The following is a 20,676-nucleotide window of genomic DNA, read 5'->3' as shown; positions in this document are numbered from 1 at the left end:
GACTCCTCCGGTCTCCTCTGGTGCTACTTCTTGCACGTGCAATGCTCTGTGGAGCCCTCTTCACCTGGGCTCTCTGGCGGCTTGTCCGGTCTCCGGGCACAGCACGGTACTCCAGCTGGGAGCCCTCGAGGCTCCGATCCTCCTCAGGTCCGGTCTCCAGGCAACCTGCGGGGCTTCCCTTTCCTCCTGGGAGCCCCACCCACAGTCAGGCACAACCCTGCCTGACCTCCTGGTCGCCAGAATCGCGGAGCAAAGTCTCCAGGGGTCCCGTACTTTTCCTGTGGCAACACAGGACTCAGCAACGTGGGGTGGGCTCCCGCCAGGGGGTCAGCTCTGCGGCCCTCTCCACTGGCACCCACGGAGGCAGGGTAGGCTCCCGCTCTCCTTCCTCGACGCTCCTCTTCTCCGGGTCGCTGCTCATGAGTGGCGGCCCTTCAGCGGCAATGATAAGAGTGCAGGGTGGGCTCCCGCCTTTGATTAAGCACAATTGTGGGGTGGGCACCCGCCAACGGAAGCGCAAAACAGCGGGGTGGGCTCCCGCTCAAAAAGTGGTATAAAAGCGGGTTGGGCTCCCGCTTCGATAAACAACTCAAATGCGGGGTGGGCACCCGCATCCACAAATAACGGCACCAGCATGCGGGGTGGGCTCCCGCTAGACGGATGAAGGCAGCATGGGGGGATCCCCTATAACGCGATGTGCAGCTCAGTGCTGTGCAGCCCTCCCTTATCCTGGGGATAAGAAAGGTAGCGCTCACGAGGCGCTAAGTCCAAAATGCAGAGGGGCAGAGCTGGGCACAGGCAGGCCAGCATGTAGGGACCCCCAGGAAACTGCAGCTGGGTCCCACGGCGGTTCCTCCTTCCTCAGCAGTCCTTCGGCCTCCCAAAACAGGTACAGTAAGCACAAGAACATGGGATCACAGCCCCTATATTTATATTAGGCATTCCTTTGTCTGCGCCAGCACAGGGCTTGGGGGGAACCAGTTCCAACTGGTTCTGGGGGGTGTTGAAGCACTTTGCTTATAGTGCTCACACCCTCCTTTTAGAGATGGGGCTCTGCCATCCGACACACCACAGGGGTACATGTTGTATCTTTTACCTACAATGCACCCTGCCCATAGGGCTAGCTAGGGCCTACCTTAAGGGTGACTGACATGTAGTAAAAGGGGGGTCACGGACATGGCACACACTTTAGGTGCCACATCACAGCGGCAGTAACACTGCACGCACAGGCCCTGCAATGGCAGAGGCCTGAGATATGTTTAAAAGGCTACTTCGGTGGGCGGTGCAATCAGCGCTGCAAGCTCACCAGTTGCATTTAATTTACCAGCCCTAGGTATCTGAGATACCACTTTACAAGGGACTGACAGGTAAATTAAATAGGCCAAACATGTGTAGACCAATCTTACCATATTTAACACCGAGAGCACACGCACTTTACACTGGACAGCAGTGCTAAAGTGCCCAGAGGCCTAAAACCACCAACTCCATGTCAGAAAAAAGGCTAGGAGAAAGGCAAAAAGTTTAGGGATGACCCTGCAGAAAGGGCCAAGTCCAACAGAAAACATATTTCATGTCTATTATATGGGGACGATCTTGTAATAATAGACCAAGCAGAGATCAGTCTGAAAAGAAGGTTCAACGAATACTGCGGTTTAAAAAAACTTGTAGTCAATATGGAGAAGACAAAGATTTTAAGCTTTGATAGAAGGAAAATAAGGTTTAGCTGGTTTTTGGGCTCTACGAAGCTAGAAAAGGTAGATGAATATTGGTACCTGGGGATGTGGTTCGATAAAAGTCTGAACTGACATACCCACCTCGAAGCATTAAAACTGAGGTCATCGGCTTCGGTTAGTGGATTAAAAAAATTCAATGGTGTCTATAGCGAAAAGTCGGATGGACCGGTTTTAAATGTTTACATAGCCATAGTACCACCACAATTTGTATATGGAGCTGAACTGCTATATTTGAGTGGTAAAAATGGATGGGATGCAGAGGAGGGAAAAACCCTAAAAAACGTATTCTCATTGTCTAAGTCCTCAATGGTGCAGGCAGTGAGATTGGAATTAGGCATTACCTCATGGGGTATAACGGCTTGTATGGCTTTATTTAGATTCTGACAGCCCCAGGGAACAGGAGAAGAATAAAAAATCTCGCAATGGTGCAAAAACGAGATATTGAAGAGTGAGTTAATGTGGGCAAAAGGGATAAGGGATACTATTATTAAGGCTAGTAGAATTATGAAGCTTAAGCTGTGCTCCTTGACCCTTCAATTTGAAGTTGACAAGAGGGAACTTAGGGTCCTGGGGAAAGTAATTTCTCGAGCCTAGGACCAAGATTACCTCATGGGGAAAAAATCTGTACGTTTTATGGCTACTTTGTGGCAAAATGAACAACATTTCCCTTATATTGATAGGTTACCCTGTACTTGGTTAAGAAGAGTCGTATTAAGACTAAGAATTGGGGTCACTCCTTGCTATGCTAACAATGTGGTAACAAGAACTATGATTGATAGTAAGGGTAACTGTGCCTGTATTCTGGGAACAACATGTGATATTTTACATTTATTATTGGATTGTCAGAAGGTTTTAGATATACGGAAAGAGATCTTACGTCCGATTTTTATAAAGTATGGTATTAATAATAGGGTGCAAGCAGTAGAGCTTCTAACAGAAATTAGCAATTTAGATATAGCTTGCACCATGGGGAAGTTCATTCAAAAAGTCAAAAAAATTCTTAAATGTGAACAGAACTGAAATGGTTGTTTTATCATTTTATTGTGGCCTACATCGTATGTATTGACTGGCGGATATATGATCTTACTATATGATTTTATGACAGTTTAACTTTAAGAATTGTGATTTTAGGATTTGTATTAATGTTGTTTTTAAATGTTTAAAGACCACCTGGTCTAAATAAACTTTGTTTTGAACTGAACTGTAAGCACAAGCCCAATCCTGACAGTTGGTTATCTGGTGCATAAGATAAGCTTTTGTCAGAGTTCAAGATGACTCAGTGTTTTGCCTTGATGGAATGGCTTAATGTCCTCAGAAGCAGCACTTTTAAAATTTTGTGCCAACATTGTGGAAAGAGTCAGGAAAGCTAGTTGGAGAAACATGGGGAATTGTTAGAGGGATATGCAAGAAAATTACTGAGGAGAAGGAAAGTAAAACTAAGGATCTGATTTAGAGTTTGGAAGACAGGTTACACTGTCACAAGAAGGACAGATAAGCCATCCACTTTATTGCAAGTGCCATAAGATATAACATACTTTTAATAAGGCAGGCAGGATATCCATCATGTTTGTGACAGGGTAAACTGTCTGTAAAACTCTACATTAGGCCCTAAGTTAACTCCAACACATCGACCTGTAAAACCTAGAAATTGTTTTCCCCTTTCCCCCTGCCATGCAGGAGATGGTTGAATTTAAATGTGGTGATTCATATGTAAAATTATAGAGAGTATTTTGGTAACTAATTTTCTCAGGTCAGAGTCAATGACAAATGTGAGAAACTACAATTTCTCCCAGGGTGACGTCACAAGCAAACCCCAAATTAACCAGTGCTAACCCTCTAGTAGCTTTAGTGCTTTATCTGTTAAAACAAAATAAGTGCTGGGCCCTTGTCAGGATGCCAACGCAATTTGCACCACACATTCTACTGTACTTACTCAACTACTAACCATCACACTGCTACAAGTGTGACAATTCAGACTGTTCAACACTGCCAAAGCCTTAAGAATGGCTTGGATGGCAGCTATTAGTTGTTTTGAATGTATATTCAATTAACAAACAACTGTTTTTCTGTTCAACTTCAAATAACACAAACAACACCACCATGTGGCAGCTACCATAAGTGCAGGTTCCAGCAATTAGGTGCCTATTTCGGCAATTAAGTACCAATGCTGAGCACCAGAAACCACAAGCTCAAATTAAGCACTGGGTAGCTTGGCACAAACAGCCAGGCTTGATGCAATGTGTAAAGCATTTATGCAGCACATCAAGCTGTATTAAAGTGAAAACACAACACAAGAAAAATACCACTCCAATTTAGAAACATAGTGTGGAATTTTGTAACTTATCTGAGGCCAAAACAGCAAAAATCCAATTAGTAGAATTGGAGCCATGCAGTTTTAAAGTTGTAGGTAAAAATAGTGAGTAGAAGTGGCGCTGGATCGGGACAAAATCACAAGTTCAGACCGACTGCGATGGAGCGAGGGCCAGATACAGGAACCAAGTTAGGACAACTGAACAATGTATCTTAAATCCTGTTTTGCAGAGAGTTGTGAAATCCTGTGTTGAAGATACGTTGTGCAGCAGCGTTCTAAGGAGTCTACGAGGCTGAGATGCTAATTCCTGTATCATGAATGAGCCTGTCTTTGGATGCAGTCTGCCGACTTGACCTTCTTAGACCTTCTTAAAACATTTTTAAGTGTGAAGGTAACTTTCCGACCGGGACGAATCAAGCCAGTGTATGCCATAGTGGTTGACCTTATACGTTACCCTTGTCCCCAGCTATTGTGGCCAGTTACCTAACGTTGGCACATTGCACTTACTAGCACGTTTTTTTAATTAAAACTTTTAAAAAATCATATCTCTGATTTCCCTTATTCCATTTTTGTCCTTTTGGTGTCATTTTATTCATTATTATCAAGTTTTCTAAATTGGAATGGGATTTTTATTGTGTTGTGTTTTTGACCTTTTGACTGTTTTGGTGCTTCTACATGCTTTACACATTTTCTTAAGTTAAGCCTGTCTGCATTGTGTCACAGCTACTAGGGGTTGACCTCAGGGTTAAATTACTAAAACCTTACTGGACCTAAGAAGAATAGTTACATTATTACTTGCTGTGGACAACCATCCACCTCAACTAATAATCCACTTTCTCACACCTGTTCCAACAGAAAACAGAAAAGGCGGGAGAAATTAGCGGACAATGACAGGAAGAAAAGAGGCATGGAGTAGGGTCCTTACACAGGGGCTAGTAGAAACAAGCATTTGCAATGCAATCGGTCTTGCCTTTGGGACCTTATATGTATTTAGCTATGCAGCACATTAGCCTGGGTGCTGAAACATCTACTGTTATTTAACATGGAGGGAAAGTTAGCACCAAACTGCATGACATGCCCGGTATGGGAACGCATGGAGAGAAATATTGCCTTTCAGTGGGAAATGGTCCAAAGCTCTGTTTTTAACATAAAATCAGGGCTTTCAGTGGTCATATCACTGAAAATACAAGATTTGAAAAAAATATTATTGTCTACAGGTGCTCGTGGAAGACAATTTCTATGGACTGGAATCTAGAGAATGCTAAAGTAATTCTGGTATTTCACTGACCTCTGCTGGTCATTTTCTATCAAGAAAGTTAAACAGAGGCAGTTGCCAGAAATTTTTTTTAAAAAGTCCCTCAGCAGAAAGCAATTCCTGTATTTTACTGAGCTCTACTGGTTGTTTTCTACCAAGACAGTTAAATAGAGGCAGTTGAACAAGCAGAAAGCAATTGTGGTATTTTACTGACCTCTACTGGTCGTTTTCTATCAAGACAGTTAAATAGAGGCAGTTGAACAGAAAAAATAGTCCCTAAGCGGAAGCAGACTAGTCCTAGGGATGATCTCTAGAGCCCACAGAGTACATACACACATAAGTATATACTAAAGTATATACAAGAGATCTCGAATGCTCGACCTAAACATAGGAGCACACAGGGCAGTGGCTGTGAGGACAAAAAGGAATTTCAGTTTTGTACAAGGTATTTTCCTCCAAGACTTTGGTAATATTTTGAATGCCAGTCAATTGAAACCTCCATGGGAACTGCTTTGAGAAAAGAGTTCATCAGTAAAAGGTTTCCACAACCCCTTTTTCATTATTTTTGTTCCCAATTACATAGAATCATGTGAACAATAATTCACGAGAAGTTGGGTATCTTGCTGATGACACTGTGCCTCTTTTTCTTAGGTATAAGAGCGCACCTGCATTCTTCAATGGCCACTATTTCATCAGTTCTCAGGAGTTAATTCATCGACTATATTGATATATTTTTGACACTATCATCACAATATCTATATGCCTACCACCAAATCCTGCGAGACTGGTGTAAGTATGAAGTAACCTAAATTATATATATAGTGACCAAGAAATTACAGTCCTTGAAACCTGAGTGGTTGTTCTTCTAACCTCCGAGGGAGCTGCGCTGTCTAAGGTCTGACGTTTTATAACCCATGTATCTTTCAATTTTGACATGCCGCTATTTTCAGGTATCTTCTCTGATGTAGTATATGACTGATAATATTCTTATTTTAGACAATATTTAGAAATGAAAGGAAATATAACGCTGAATTATGAGGTAGTTAATGTGGCAGATACAAGATGAGAAGAATTGAGATGGGACAAAGCCTTTCTGCATACCCAGAATTTCTGACTTATGTATAAATATTATCGCTTTTCATCCCCTCTGTTCAGAAATTACATCTCTCTTCAAACTTTTCATGTTGGTGCAACCCAGATTGGCTCAATCAACAGATAAAGAATTGCAATATTTCATAATGTCCTTTTGAGAAATACCTGCAAATGTCTTGGGGTGAAGTTATCTGTTCATGTAAATTGCGCATTGAAATTCATTCAACAGCGGGTCCCCTTCCTTTTATTTTAACACTTTTTTTCAAGAAAACATTTAAAAGAGGGAAGCATATGTTACTCTTTTGCATGCATCTACTTATGCAATAATCTTTATTTGCTAACTAACATCACCTCATGGTATTGTACAGTCCACAGGAGCATTGGTTCTCAACAGCGGCTAATCCTAAATGTACCTGTGATAAAAATCTTCTTCTTTTGAACCACGTGCGGGGCTGGAAGGACTGGGGATCCTAAAAACGCACCTCAGGCTCAAAGCAGTCCAATATACAGCCCACAAGGGATAGCTTTGCATCCCACAGAACCTAAAAGATCTGGTAAATGTCTTAATGTGTGATGTGGATTCCTCAGATGTGGAATCCTATTTTGAGTGAGGTCACAAGGTGCCATTGCAGAATGTCTACTTTGCACTTCTGATAGAAGTTAAAACGCCTCTGCCTTCAAGCGGGCACAAATCTTATGTATTTCTTATTGCCAAGTAGAAGGAACCATTAGCCTCTCGTGTGCTTCGTTTTATTCTCTTCCCTTTTACAGATGAGCTTGCAAGTAAAGGGCTCGGGGTATGCAGGTCTCTTTGCCCTCTGAGTTCTGAGGAGCTGTGAGGTGGGGTACCCAATACGTATTTGCATAAGTCAGAAAGTTTAGATGGTATTATATGTAAGCGACACATTAGCCACAGTCATGAGGGACCCCCACATAAAGCACGAACAACATCCTATCTGCACACCCCCGTTCACAGGCGATTCCAAGTTACTCCTCGATAGTGAAGTTACCCCCCACCGATGGCACCAATATGGATTTTGATCTTTCCCGGATTAAACCCCTGTATTTATAACTTAAATATAAGGCATGGGCCTTCTCTCCCAAGTCTCCACGTGCCGCGTAGACTCCCATCCAAAAACATAGCAAACTTTCAGAAAGGTTTGCATGGATATTTTTCTTTCAACGAAGGACAGTCTTCCTCTTAAGCTTAGAAGAAAGAGGTAGAATCAAAATGCAGTTACTACACCTCACAAATATCTGCAGTTCGGTTTACATTCCTCAGCGTTGTCCATGGGTACTTGCATTTTTGCTATTATTACCGTAAACCATAACTTGGCTGGCTGTTAAATTTTTTTCTGAATGTTAGGCGGATGTTTCCAAATGTTAGGAAGCAGGCGTGGTGCGGACCTTCAGTGTCATCAGTAATTTTAGCCTAAAACGTACAGGTAAATAGCATCTCGAAGATTAGAAAGTCGCCACACATCACTATTAGAAGAGTGGGTCATGGCCATGCTATCGAGCAGAGCGGGAGATTCCTCGCCCCGCCAAACGCCAGCCCTAAGACAACCCTCCAGTGCCTGCTGCGTCCTGCACAGTAGCTACCTCGTAATGGGTGCCTGTTTGTTGAGAGCACTTCGGGAGAGACCTAAGCGCTCGCACGTGACCACTGCTGTGCGAATGGCTGCGAATCCTTTGTGGAAATAAGTTTCCTCCACGAGTGCCCGAAAGAGCCGTAAAAGAAGCTGTAAACCTGACCACGATTCGGTGCCTTTTGTTGCGCGGTTGCTCGAGGGTTTCTCTGTAATTAAAAGCAAATGTAAACAGGTAAAATGCCACCTGTCAGGAAGTGAAGATCATGTTCACGGGTGACCGTTGCATCTAGTTTGCCTGGACATTTACGATGTCCACCCGCATGGGAGTGCAGGCACCGGGGCAGAGGGATAGTTATGTGTGTAGGAGAAAGAGGGGCGCTCCTGTGGAGTGTGGGCGGCAACGAAGAGCGGGGAGATTCTGTCCTGGGAATGCCAGTGCTTCAGGGGATCACGGTCACTGCACATTGGCCAGACACCCCCCGCGTATCTCTGTCTGGAGATAACTTCAGGCTCTCCTCCGCGCTAGCTGAGGTAATAGCAGACATAGGATGAGAATAGGGAGGGCTGTGGTTTCTGAAAGGTACAGCGCGCTCCTTCTTTCGAAAGATATCGTGCATAACAGGACGGTGACTTAGTGCCTGGAAGTACCTTGGGAAAGAGACAGATGCTTCCAAAGCCTGAGGTCAGACTATCATTTACAACCGTAATACTCTGACCGGACATCCCGCGTCTCTGCTGCTTGCGGCCAGGACACAGCCCAACAGACAGAGAAGGGTGGCCCGCAGCTCCCACCCTGGTGAGCCCCGCCATCTGAAAGACGCTCACAGTCATAGCCCCCTACCGCTAACCGCCTTGGAGCCCGGCTCAGCGACCGGAGCGCGTCCTTCCCTCACCGCCTCGCGGGCTTATTCGCCTCCAGCCATCAAGTGGCTCGCTACGGAAGTGCAGGTGCGGGGGGAGGGCGGTGCTGCGGGTGCCCCTGGGCTACCTCCGCCGAGCGTAGCGTGCGAGCAGGAGCAGAGAGCTGCCTCCTCTGCGGGCCACGAGCTCGCAGCGTTACTCTGCCTTAACCAGCCTCTCTCCCACCTTAAGCATCCTCTTCCTCCTCGCTCCCCCTCCCTCCCTTGCCTCCGCCCCTCCCGGCCGCTCTCCATCCTTTCTCTCTCGGGCTGCCAGCCTCACCGGAGCGCAGGTACCGCGTCTCGCCGTGCCAGCGCACCGGAGCCTCACTCCCTCTGCCCTGTCCGGCCTCCGGACCCGGCTGTGGAGGACGCAGGACGCCGCCCTACTCGGAGCGCCCCATTCACTCAGGGTCCACCTCACCTGTCAAGGGCCCGGACTCTGCCCGTGGATAGCAGCACTCTCTTCTCTCGGACTGCCGGGACGGAAGACAAGACTCCTCGGATTCCTCAGAGGTCCTGACCTGCGGACCCAGTAAGTACCCGACCCTGCCCTTTTTGGCTGCTTAATGTGCACTTGTCCACGGTCCGACTGCAGGCAGCGAGAGAGGAAACAAACTTGAACAGTGCTCACTGCAACTTGGAGCATTCGGTGACTGCACTAAGAGGAGGCTATTGCTTTCCGTTAACGGGATATCGGCTATTGATTTGAAAGCCTTAGCATGCAACTGTTCGCCTGCTGTGCATTATTGTGACTTTGCCCTGTTTATTCTATTGGGGTTACAACTTACTCACATGCAGCCTTTGTTCACGTTTGCTTGGTTAAATGCCTCTTTTATGGCGCATCCTTTGCTTCAATTCAAAACATTTGGAAAGCTTGGAATCCTGTAGGATTAGTTATGATTTTTATTCTCGTAAATCCGGATACGTAGACGTCGTATATATGATGATACGATCCATTAATGTATTTTGGACTTCCAGCTTCGTAAATCACCAGTTATATGTGTATCTTAGTGTGAGTTCCCGACTGCACCCTCTGGCTTTCCAACAGTCCTTCAACTACGTATGCAACCATATCTCCCAAACACCTACCTGCTTTTACATCAATTTAATGCCACTCCACCCTGCAGCCACCGACCTCCCATAACATGCCATCTTTGCTCTAAGCTGTAATTTAGAATCTGCATGCCTGCTGCTTTACGCGACTACCTGGTTAGTCGCCTGCCTGCCTATCCACCTGTCCGCGGGTGACTCTGTAGTGTGCGTGCGTACCTCTGCTCTTTCGTTCGTTCGCGCGTACACGTCCGTACATATTTATCAACTCGCCACCCCTAAGCCTCTTTTATCAGACAGAAACAAAAGACGATGCTTCACTTAAAGGCTTGACAGGCTGGGACGCCAGCTCTGACAGCAGCCCTGCTGGATGCGAGCTACTGGCAGGTTTCATGCGCCAATTTATCTAAACTGTCGCCATCCAAAAACTTTCGCGAGCAGCCTGTCCCTTGGGACAGCGCGTGCACCAAAGTCATCAGTTAGTGCATCTTCGGTAGCACAAAAAACACTGCTCAGCAATAACCGGTAGCTGACTCGCTTTTTATGTAATTTTTTTTTTGGTGCAACAGCAAAATTGGGCCAGTAAGCGGTGTTATTAGTGAAGAATAAGCGGAAGGGGCCGTAATTGGAAACTCTATTTTTATTACATTTGAACTGCGAGTGCCGGGGTTCACGTCCAGTGTCTCCCAGGGATTCGCCCACTTCCATGGCTTATTAGTAGCGGCGGTGAAGTGTAGTCGAAAGGGGACGTAATTTTGACATTCACGAACAAGGCTATTTTTGTGTTTATTTTTTCTTCACACTGGTCCGAGTTGGCGCGTGATGTCTTCTTTTAACACTTTTATATCACAGAAAATATCGGACGACAGCTTGATGTAATATTCTCAAAAATACACAGAGAAGAATTCTGAGACTCCTGAATATGTAGTATGCCATACCACATCCTGCTCCCAGCGCATCCGCTGTTCAAATCTCTCCCCTCAAACAGCGCGTCCGGTCCGTTCCAGTTGCTTCCTGGTCCACGTTTCTGACAAGGAAAACACAACTAACGTTGAAAGTCAGCTGTAACTCCTGGTTAAAAAAGTACTCTTGAGAAAAGGTTATTATTGTGAATATAGCGGTGTGAAGCAGAGTAGCAGCGAATGAGGTGTTATGCTCATAAGAATTGTAAGGCGAAATAATGTGTATTGACAGTAATGTTTTGAGGACTTGCATAACAAACACATAGTCCAAACATTGTAGAATGAACACCTGAGTGCGTTTGTACTACTCATGGTACAACCCATCCATCCATCCATCCATCCATTCATCCATCCATCCATCCATCCATTCATCCATCCATCCATCCATCCATCCATCCATCCATCCATCCATCCATCCATCCATCCATCCACCCATCCACCCATCCATCCATCCATCCATCCATCCATCCATCCATCCATCCATCCATCCATCCATCCATCCACCCATCCAATATGTTGCAGAGGGGAGGGTCATGACTCAAGAAAAGCGAAGCCTGAACTAGGTCATGACGCCCCTCCCCACTTTCATCAATGATTCTTAATTATATTATACAATATGTGGGACAGTAAATAATGTTTTTTCTAATGTTAAGTTCGCTTTACTTTGGCAATAATTAACAATTTGAACTTTTCACTGTGTAGGTAATAGATGAAAAAGCGTACACTCCTTAGTACAGTTGCAACGATTAACTTGTTAGCCGACCACATTAATTTTCAACACCAGAAATGTATATTATGTAATATATATATACATATATATATATGCATTTTCACTTAAACACAGAAATTCACCAGCTATAGTTAGCATAACCAACCATAACTTGCTCCCCCACCATGCACTGCTTATGACCTCACATTTGATATCACTCATGACATGTTCTATGACATAATTTATGAAATTACTGATTACATCAATGAGTGTTTGTGTTTGTTTTATAGCTTAGATTGTGGTGAATAACTACAATTTTACTTTTCCACTTGCTATTGTACAGCGTTGGTCCAGCTAATAGGCGCATTATGAAAACGCACGCCCTCCTAATGCACCATAGCCGTGTAGAGGTATCGAACACATTATAAATCTTTGTATTCAAGAGTAACTCTGTGTACAGGTGACAGTAGACTTGTGTTCAATATGTTCCACATATGTATTCTGGTACTGCAGAGAAAGTTTCCAGTAGGGCAAAGATTCTACATACTAAATATTTTAAGCAGGTGTTTAAGAGAATCTTATCAGCATGACAATTTCTACTCCATATAGAAGACTGTGTACACTACGTACTAACCTTTGCACATCTGATTGTATTGCTTCAGAAGATGGGCTACCTGTAACGTTTTTACCATGATATGAATGGTACAGGTAGTAGGATGTTTAACATCTTCGGACCATGGTTATTTTTAGAGAATCGTGTCTTTTTGACAGCTGTGACATAGAATGTTCACTGTTCTTAGTAGATATCTTTTAATAGACTGGGGTGTATTTCTGTGGTGTAGTTCCTATGAATGTTTCAGTATTTGCAAACAGTGTGGTACAAAGTGAACTCTCTCTATAGACTGAGCACTGTTTACAGTACTCAGTTCTCTACTGAAATCAATTTAATTTGTTAAAGTAGATTCGGTGTGTGTCAGATGTTTGGTAGAAATAAAAGCTGACCATACTAGGGCATTTGTTTTGGAAATGGCATTCACTATTTTGGCTTTCTCTGAACTTGAAAACACTGCTCAATGAGGGTTTCCCACACATCCGTGGTTGATTGTTAATGTGAACTATGTTTTGTGCAAAGCTATAGCAATTCACACAGCAATATGCGGGAAAGAAAGCTTAGATGATATCATCAGTGACGCCATCAGTGATGTCAACAATGATGTGATTTGAGATTTCATTAGTGATGTCATAAATTATGTTATAGACCATGTCTTGAGTGATGTCATATGTGAGGTCATAATAAGTGCAAGGAAGGGTGAAGTTATAGTTAGCATTGCTAACTATAACTGGTACATTTCTTTTTTTTTTTTATTTCAACACATTAATGGTCACACTGAAAAATTCACCCAGCTATAACATTACTTTAACCTTTGGTTTTTCGAAGAATTTCTGTTTTATTTAAAGCAAATTAATTATTTTTGTGAGCGTATGTGTGGTAGAATGACTTTAAAATATATGTTGTGTTCTGACAATATTTTAGTAAAATAATGTTTTTTTATTGTAACAAAACAGGATATGGTTCACAGTTTGCAAACTTTTTGTAAGCTGTGTGTGAGTATTAATCAGATACATATTCAATAGAAATTGTTTATTTGCTCAGCTATAATAACTCTGATATCAAGACATGTCACCAGCAATCCTGTTTGTAGTGTCATTACTCGTGCAGTGATGGATGAGCATAGTAGGGTGTGGGAAGGGACTGTCCTCTCCTTTCAGACCTCTCTCTCAGATGACTGATGTGCATAGTAGGGTGTGGGGAGGGACTGCCCTGTCCTTTTAGAACTCACTCTCAGATGACAGGTGTGAATAGTAGGGTGTGTGGAGGGGCTGGCCTCTCTGCTGAGACCTCTCTCTGTAATGATAAGTGTACGTAGTAGGGTGTTGGGAGGGACTTTCCTCTCCTTCAGACGTCTACTCTCCGATGCCAGGTGTGCATAGTACAGTGTGTAGAGAGACTGACCTCACTGCTGAGAATCCTTTCTGTAATGATGGGTGTGTGTAATAGGGTGTGGAGAGGGACTGGCCTCTCCTTTCAGGCCTCACTCTAAGTTGACAGGTGTGTGTAGTAGGGTGTGGGGAGGGACTGAACTCTCATTTTAGACCTCTCTCTCAGATGACGGACATGTGTAGTAGGATCTGTGGAGGGACTGATGTCTCCTTTTAGACCTCTTTCTCGGAGGACGGGGTTTCGTAGTAAGGTGTGTGAAGGGCCTGCCCTCTCCCTTTAGACCACGTTCTCAGATAACAGGCATGCATTGTAGGGAGTGCGGATTGGTGTCTCTGCTGAGACCTCTCTTTGTAATGATAGGTCTGTGTAGTAGGGTGTGGGGAGAGACTTCCCTCTCCTTTTGGACCTTGCTCTCAGAGGACAGATGTGCGTAGTATGTTGTGAGGAGGGACTGCCCTCTCATTTTAGACCTCTCTCTCTCAGATGGCAGGTATGTGTGAAGGGACTGACCTCTCTCTTTTCAGTCCTCTCTCTCTCAGATGACGGATGTGAATAGTAGACTGTGTAGAGGGACTGGTCTCTCTGGTGAGACCTCTTTCTGTAATGATGGGTGTTCACAGTAGGGTGTGGAGAGGGACAGGTCCCTCATTTCAGACCTCTCTCTCAGATGATGAGTGTGCATAGTAGGGTGAGGGGAGGGACTTTCCTCTACTTTCATACCTCTCTCTCAGATTACTGATATGTGTAATAGGGTGTGTGAAGGGACCTCTCTGCTGGACCTCTTCCTGTAATAATAGATGTGCATAGTCTGGTGTACGGAGGGTACTAGCTCTCCTTTCAGACCTCTGTTGCCGATGACGGGTGTTCAGAGGAGCCTTAACTCTACTCACAACTCTTCTCAATTCAACAAGCTTATGTAGGAGAGTGTTATAAACATCATCTCCAGTAAGACGTCTTCACACAATGCCAAGCATGCATAGCAGAGTGTATTATAAAAACACCTACTCCTTCCTACTTTTCACAATCCTGTCAGAGACTCGCAAGATTGTAACATTTAAAAAATATATATAACCTTCTAATCATCACAGTACTTATCTCTTACACACTTCATCTCAAAAACAAGGACCACAATATGCATTCCTACTAAGAGAGTGTATTGAGAACTCATCAACTCCTTTTTCCTATTCACAATCTGTAATGATAGGTGTGCATTATAGGGTGTGGGGAGGAACTGTCCTCCCCTTTTATACCTCTCTCTCAGATGACAGAGGTGAATAGTAGGGTGTGTGGAGGGACTGGCCTCTCTGCCGAGACCTCTCTTTGTAATTCTAGGTGTGCATAATAGAGTGTGAAGAGAGAATGCCCTCTCCTTTTAGACCTCTCTCTTTATTGACAGATGTGGAAAGTAGGTTGTGGGGAGTGGCTGTCCTCTCCTTTTAGACCTCTCTCTCAGATGATGGGTGTGTGTCGTAGGCTCTGTGGAGGGACTGTCCTCTCTTTTCAGATGTCTCTCTCAGATGACAGGTGTGCGTAGTAGGTTATGTGGAGGGACTGGTCGCTTTGCTGAGACCTCTCTCTGTAATGATAGATGTGCATAGTAGGGTGTGGAGAGGGACTGGGCTCTCCTTTCAAACCTCTATTTCAGTTGATGGGTGTGAATAGTAGGGAGTTTGGATGAACCTTAACTCTACTCACAACTCTTCTCAAACCATTGAGCATAAACTGTAGAGTCTAATAAAGACAATCTCCAGTAAGACGTTTTCATACAGAAACAAATGTGCATAGCAGTGTATTCAAAGTTCACCTACTCCTTCCTCCTTTTCCCGAGCTAGCGAGAGTCTTGTGAAATCATAACTTTAAAAAAAAAAGATTTAACCTTCTAATCCTCACAGTACTTATCTCTTACACACTTCCTCTCAAAAACAAAGACCACAATGTGAATCCCTACCAATAGAGTGTATTGGGAACTCATCTACTCCTTTTTATAATTCACGATCCTGCAAGAGTCCCGTGAGGTCATACAAATTAGTTTAAAACAATATACATTTATTATCTTCACAGTAGTTATCCCTTAGACACATTCTCTCTAAACCTTGGGGGACAGCATGCCTTTCTATATAGTTTTTTCACTTCATTTCCACAACACCTCTAATTTTCCACAGTAAACAGTAATGGCGGCCATTACATTTCTAACATTCCAACAGCCAGCCAATCAGAGCGCTTGTGAGACTCACAGGAACCTTTTGCTCCCGCGAGATCAAGAAGGCTCATGGGAAAAATTGGCCTCTCCACCAATCCCAGGGCTCCACTTTTGATGTTGCCCTCTCGCTGGATTCTCACGGGCCTCTGGCGAGCCCAACTGCCAAAATATACAATCATATTTTACCCTTAACATCTTAAAAACTACTGAACAGATTTAAATCAAATCTAAAAAAACACAATCTGCGGACCAAGACCTAGTAACCTGACAAATTTGGTTTAATTCTGTTCAGTAGTTTTTGCTTAAACCTATCTTAGGGAAGTCTGTGGAAAGTGCCTGGAGATTTTATGTTTTGGGACCTCCTTAATCATCGCCCCCCTTGGCGTATCACCCCAAAACTTTCCAGGAAGGAGCTGAGGTGGATGAATGTAGTTTTTTTTTTTTCGTGAAGATTTGTTAAGCGGGGTCAAAGTTATTAGCATACATATTTATCGCAAAACAATACCCCTTCAGGCTTACAGTGGCACATAAATTAAGCAAAAAAGTAGCAGAGCCCTCTCACCAATGATTTTTGTTATGCATGGAAAGTTTCGGGGTGATTTGTCAAGCGGGGACCGAGAAACAGGGGGTCAAAAAGTGTGTTTCCCATGTAAATCCCCATAGTAGCTTTGCACACTACTACAGCCTGAACCACTGGATGAAATTACACCACATTTGGCAGAAGGGTAGCTCCATAAAGAACCCATTTTGTTATTTGGTGTAATTCCGTTCAGTAGTTTTCGTGATATTAACGGAAATCCAAACTTGTATATTTAGGGACACAGATCCTCCTCAGATCCACCTTGGATTGGCAAATCCCCATGCCTACAGCAATGCCGTGATTGGCTGGCTGTAACCTGAAAGGACATTTGCAGCTGCCGTTTTGTTCATCGGGACTTGGTTCCCAGTGGGAAAAATAATGTTAAGAAAGTGATAAAATGGGTCTGGGTAGATGTATGCCCTGACCCCAGGGAACTAATGGAGGGGTCTGTGAGCGACCCCGCATGGGCAAAAAATTGTCCAAATCCTTTCTTTTTTATCACACAAGGATCTGTGGATCCTCTTTGGATCTTCACTGATCCTCACGGATTCAGGTGGATTCAGGTGGATCTGTGGACCCAGACCCCAATAAAAAAAGAATACACTCACGTACAGATCCACACACCTACTCACACCCTCACTCACATCCTCACACACCCACACAACCACTCACACATACATTAACAGACCCTCAAAATCACTCACACCCACACTCACAGACCCACACAGGTTTCACACACCCATTCACACACCCATGTACACACCCACACAACCACTCACACACCCACACAGCCACTCACACACCTACTCACACACCCACATAGCCCCTCCCACAGCTACTCACAGACCCACACAGCCAGTCACACATGCACTCACACCCACCACACACTTACACACTCACTGACACACCCACACAACCACTCACACACACCCTCACAAGCCCATGTTTCAGGAACATTATAGTTAGGAAATAACGTTAAAAAAACAAAGAAATTCACTGAAAAAAATCGAAGGTTTCAGGGACATTATAGTTAGGAAATACAATTTAAAGAACCTTAGAAATTCACTGAAGAAACCAAAGATTACAGGGATGTTACAGTTAGGTTCAGATTTACACACAGAAAACAACAGAAATCCAGCAGTTATGGTTATCTCAAGTAACTATAACTCATGCCCTAAGGTAACTATAACTCATGCCCTCGCAATGCACTGCTAGTTTCCCCACATATTACATAACTCATGACATCTTCTATGACATCATTGATAATATCACTGAAACATTTGCAGTGAAAATATTGATGAGAAAACTGTGTATGGGCGGGGCGTGTGTTATAGTTACTTAATATAACTATAACTGCTGAATTTCTATGGTTTTGTGTCAGCATGACGTTTACCAGTACTATGCTATTTAGTTTTGTTGTTGAGGGAGCTGAGGCACGTCATGCTCCACTCAAACCTTTGTCTCTTGTGCGTCTTGGTTCTTTTCTACACTCAACAATGATAGTTCATAGAATATTAGACTCTGTTCATATGCTTATGTACTAGTGCATATATATAACGGGCCACCATATTATATTCGCCTTTATTGCCATCAAGAGGTTCTGCTGATATCATAATGTTTTGTAAATATTACTAGAATGCCAATAGGACAATATAGGCCCATGTTACAAGGTTACATGTTATGTTGGTTTTATATTTAAAACATTTTAGGTTAGTATGCCTGAAAAGGGTGATTATTCAAACTCAGACATGTTTATTAAAAACAACAAGTAACATACTTGACAATACGGTTTGATAGTATGGCGAAAAATGGGGATACTGTTTAATATTTTAGTTAAGAATGTAGGGTTTAAGAAAAAAACTCAATTTGATTTGTTAAAGAAAATATTCTGTCTGATTAGGGAGAGATTGCCGAAGCTGTACTCTTTGCGAATTGCATCTAATAATTGGCACTGATTAGAATTTTCAATTTTTGTTGACCTTTTACCAATAAAATGTTGAATCAACAGTGCAAAAAGTAAAGCTGTGCAGAGTGGTGTATGGCTGTCAATATGAAGATGAGGCCCACATTTCATGGAGCCAGGTGAAATATTTTCAGTATTTCATAGACATATTATATTTCATAGGCCTCCATAAAATATTGGTTTTACACCACTGAACTGTATGCAAAAACACTGGAATAGTTAATATATAGTATATATCCCGATTGGCACACTGGCATATACTAGATATTATCATTGATGGTTGTGGGGAGGGACCTCACATAACTCGCAAGAGGCTAATCCTTGAGTGAGAAATGCAGCTCTTTCCTCCCTCCACAAAGGTAATAAGCAACATGTTACAGTGGAGCAGAGCTGAAGTAAAGGTGGTGGAATCTGATGTTAATTGTCCTCTGTACCCAGCTCATGGCTTGGCAGGCCCTCACGCCACTTGGACATGTGTATGAACATGAAGTCATGTTTTGAAGATCTTGGATCACAGTGTACCTTCATGTTAATCAAATCTAAGCTGACACAGTCTAATCCTGGCACACTCATGACTCACCACTTGCCGAGATGTCCCGGCTCCTGAACCCACATTCAGACAGCGGAGTTTGAAGCATCTCATAAATAACAAAGACGGGTACCATTTATAGTACAAAAGGCTGTCACATCAGGGCAAGCTACCTCCTCTGATGTTTCAGAGAATTTTTTTTAAAAACCTTCTTTCCAAAGGGCTACCTCACCATGACATCTTGAAACAGCAATCCAAAAGTTGCTGCTCTCAGCAGAACCAAGGTTTGTTATACAGTTGTTCTTGTATTTCAGATCAGATAATGGGCCGATGAAAAACATAAGCAGTCTGAAGGGAGTGAGTGATTAGTTTCTTGATCGTGTGCTTTCTTTGGGACTTCCGACTAATAAGGCATACCTGTATCTGCTTACCACTGCACTTGGTGCATGCAAATCTATCTCTCTGTTGTTTTAACGTTAACATACAAATATCTCAAACCATAGGCAACACAATCTATGCTAGGTGACAGGGCAAACCAAATTCTTCTGAGAGTTTTCTATGTCATTTTTTGTGTGCTTTGTTTTGAGCACTGACATCATCGGCCAAGAGGCCCTAGAAGGAAAACAGAGCAGTAGGGAATAGTTCATGTGCTGCATTCTTATTTACCATTTGATTTCAACATTGAAACACACAAATACCCATTCAGAATACCTTTTATCTGTCAGAAAGCAAGCAAACATTTGAGAAAGTCCTGGTATATGCATTTGCAAAATCCACACGAATCACAAAATAAAACATAATTGTAATTTAAGCTTGTAGCTGTGTTCTCGGTTTGCCTAAAATATTCCATGCATTTGTTTATAACCACAAGAGTGCTCCAAAAGGGATTGACAAAGTGGGCATTCCCGGGCACGGTAAGAGCATGTAATTCAAACGCTGGTTGCTCATAAAGCGTATTTAATATTAAAAAGAGCAGCATATGTGATGGTGTGGCTATTCATCTGATCACTAGTGTTATCACTAAATGTACTGAGCATAAATTGACAAGAGAGTGGTTTAAAGTGTGCCGAATGATCCAATATTTATAACACGTATGAAAGGTTGGAGAGTATTTAAACAGTATTTGAGAAAAAATGTAAACTTAAAAAATGTGAAGATTAAACAATTTCTGTGCATGCATAATGTGAACACACTATGCACGTTTTAGTGCTAAGGAGATTGATGCAAGTTGGATTTTAACATGAATACCACACCTGCATGTGCACATCTTAAGCAATGCATACATGTTTAGGGTGTCTTGGAGAATTGTTTGTGACTTGGCTGTATTTGAATGGAGAACTGCGTTAACTTGGATGAAATTAGAGCCTCAATTTCAATTGCCACATTTGTTGTTGCACTTCCTGGGTGGGGTAATTCAGGTATTTATGTGTGGAGTGGACATATCAAATGCAATGTTGGGGATACGCTAATCTAGATGCTCTCACCAGAAGCGAAAATAAGTTTGTGCGCTCACTACTCCACCTTCCACCGAGCAATCTCCTAATACTGATGTTTTATAATGCCAACTTAAAAAGAGTGGGAGTAGTAGCCAGATGAAGGCCCCCTCCTTTACTGGGTGAGGCTTTGGACCATGGAAGAGTCGAAGCCATAACGGATGGCAGTCGAGGAACTGCTAACCCTCCAAAAAGCCCTCACCTTCCCGTGGTACAAGCACGCCCACCAATAGTATGAAAAACTTGACCTTGGATCCGTCTGGTCAGAACCTGCCTCGCTGGTGGCTACTTCCAAGCTGCAGC

At 43.3% G+C, this 20,676-nt stretch overlaps 1 protein-coding gene across 1 annotated transcript in view; it reads left to right on the top strand.

Moving 5' to 3' along the window:
• Nucleotides 1–9,176: 9,176 nt before the first annotated feature.
• Nucleotides 9,177–20,676, top strand: part of PTPRD (protein tyrosine phosphatase receptor type D) — a 3,784,543-nt gene continuing 3,773,043 nt past the window's right edge. Inside the window, exon 1 of the mRNA XM_085633482.1 lies at nucleotides 9,177–9,417. The gene's annotated coding sequence lies outside the window, so the exon portion shown is untranslated. The remainder of the gene's footprint in view (nucleotides 9,418–20,676) is intronic.

The sequence above is a fragment of the Triturus cristatus genome, chromosome 2_1 (genome assembly GCF_964204655.1).
Source record: "Triturus cristatus chromosome 2_1, aTriCri1.1, whole genome shotgun sequence".
Classification (NCBI taxonomy): Eukaryota; Metazoa; Chordata; class Amphibia; order Caudata; family Salamandridae; genus Triturus; species Triturus cristatus.
The sequence above is the reverse complement of the archived record's forward strand: the minus strand, read 5'-3'. Positions and strand labels throughout refer to the sequence as shown.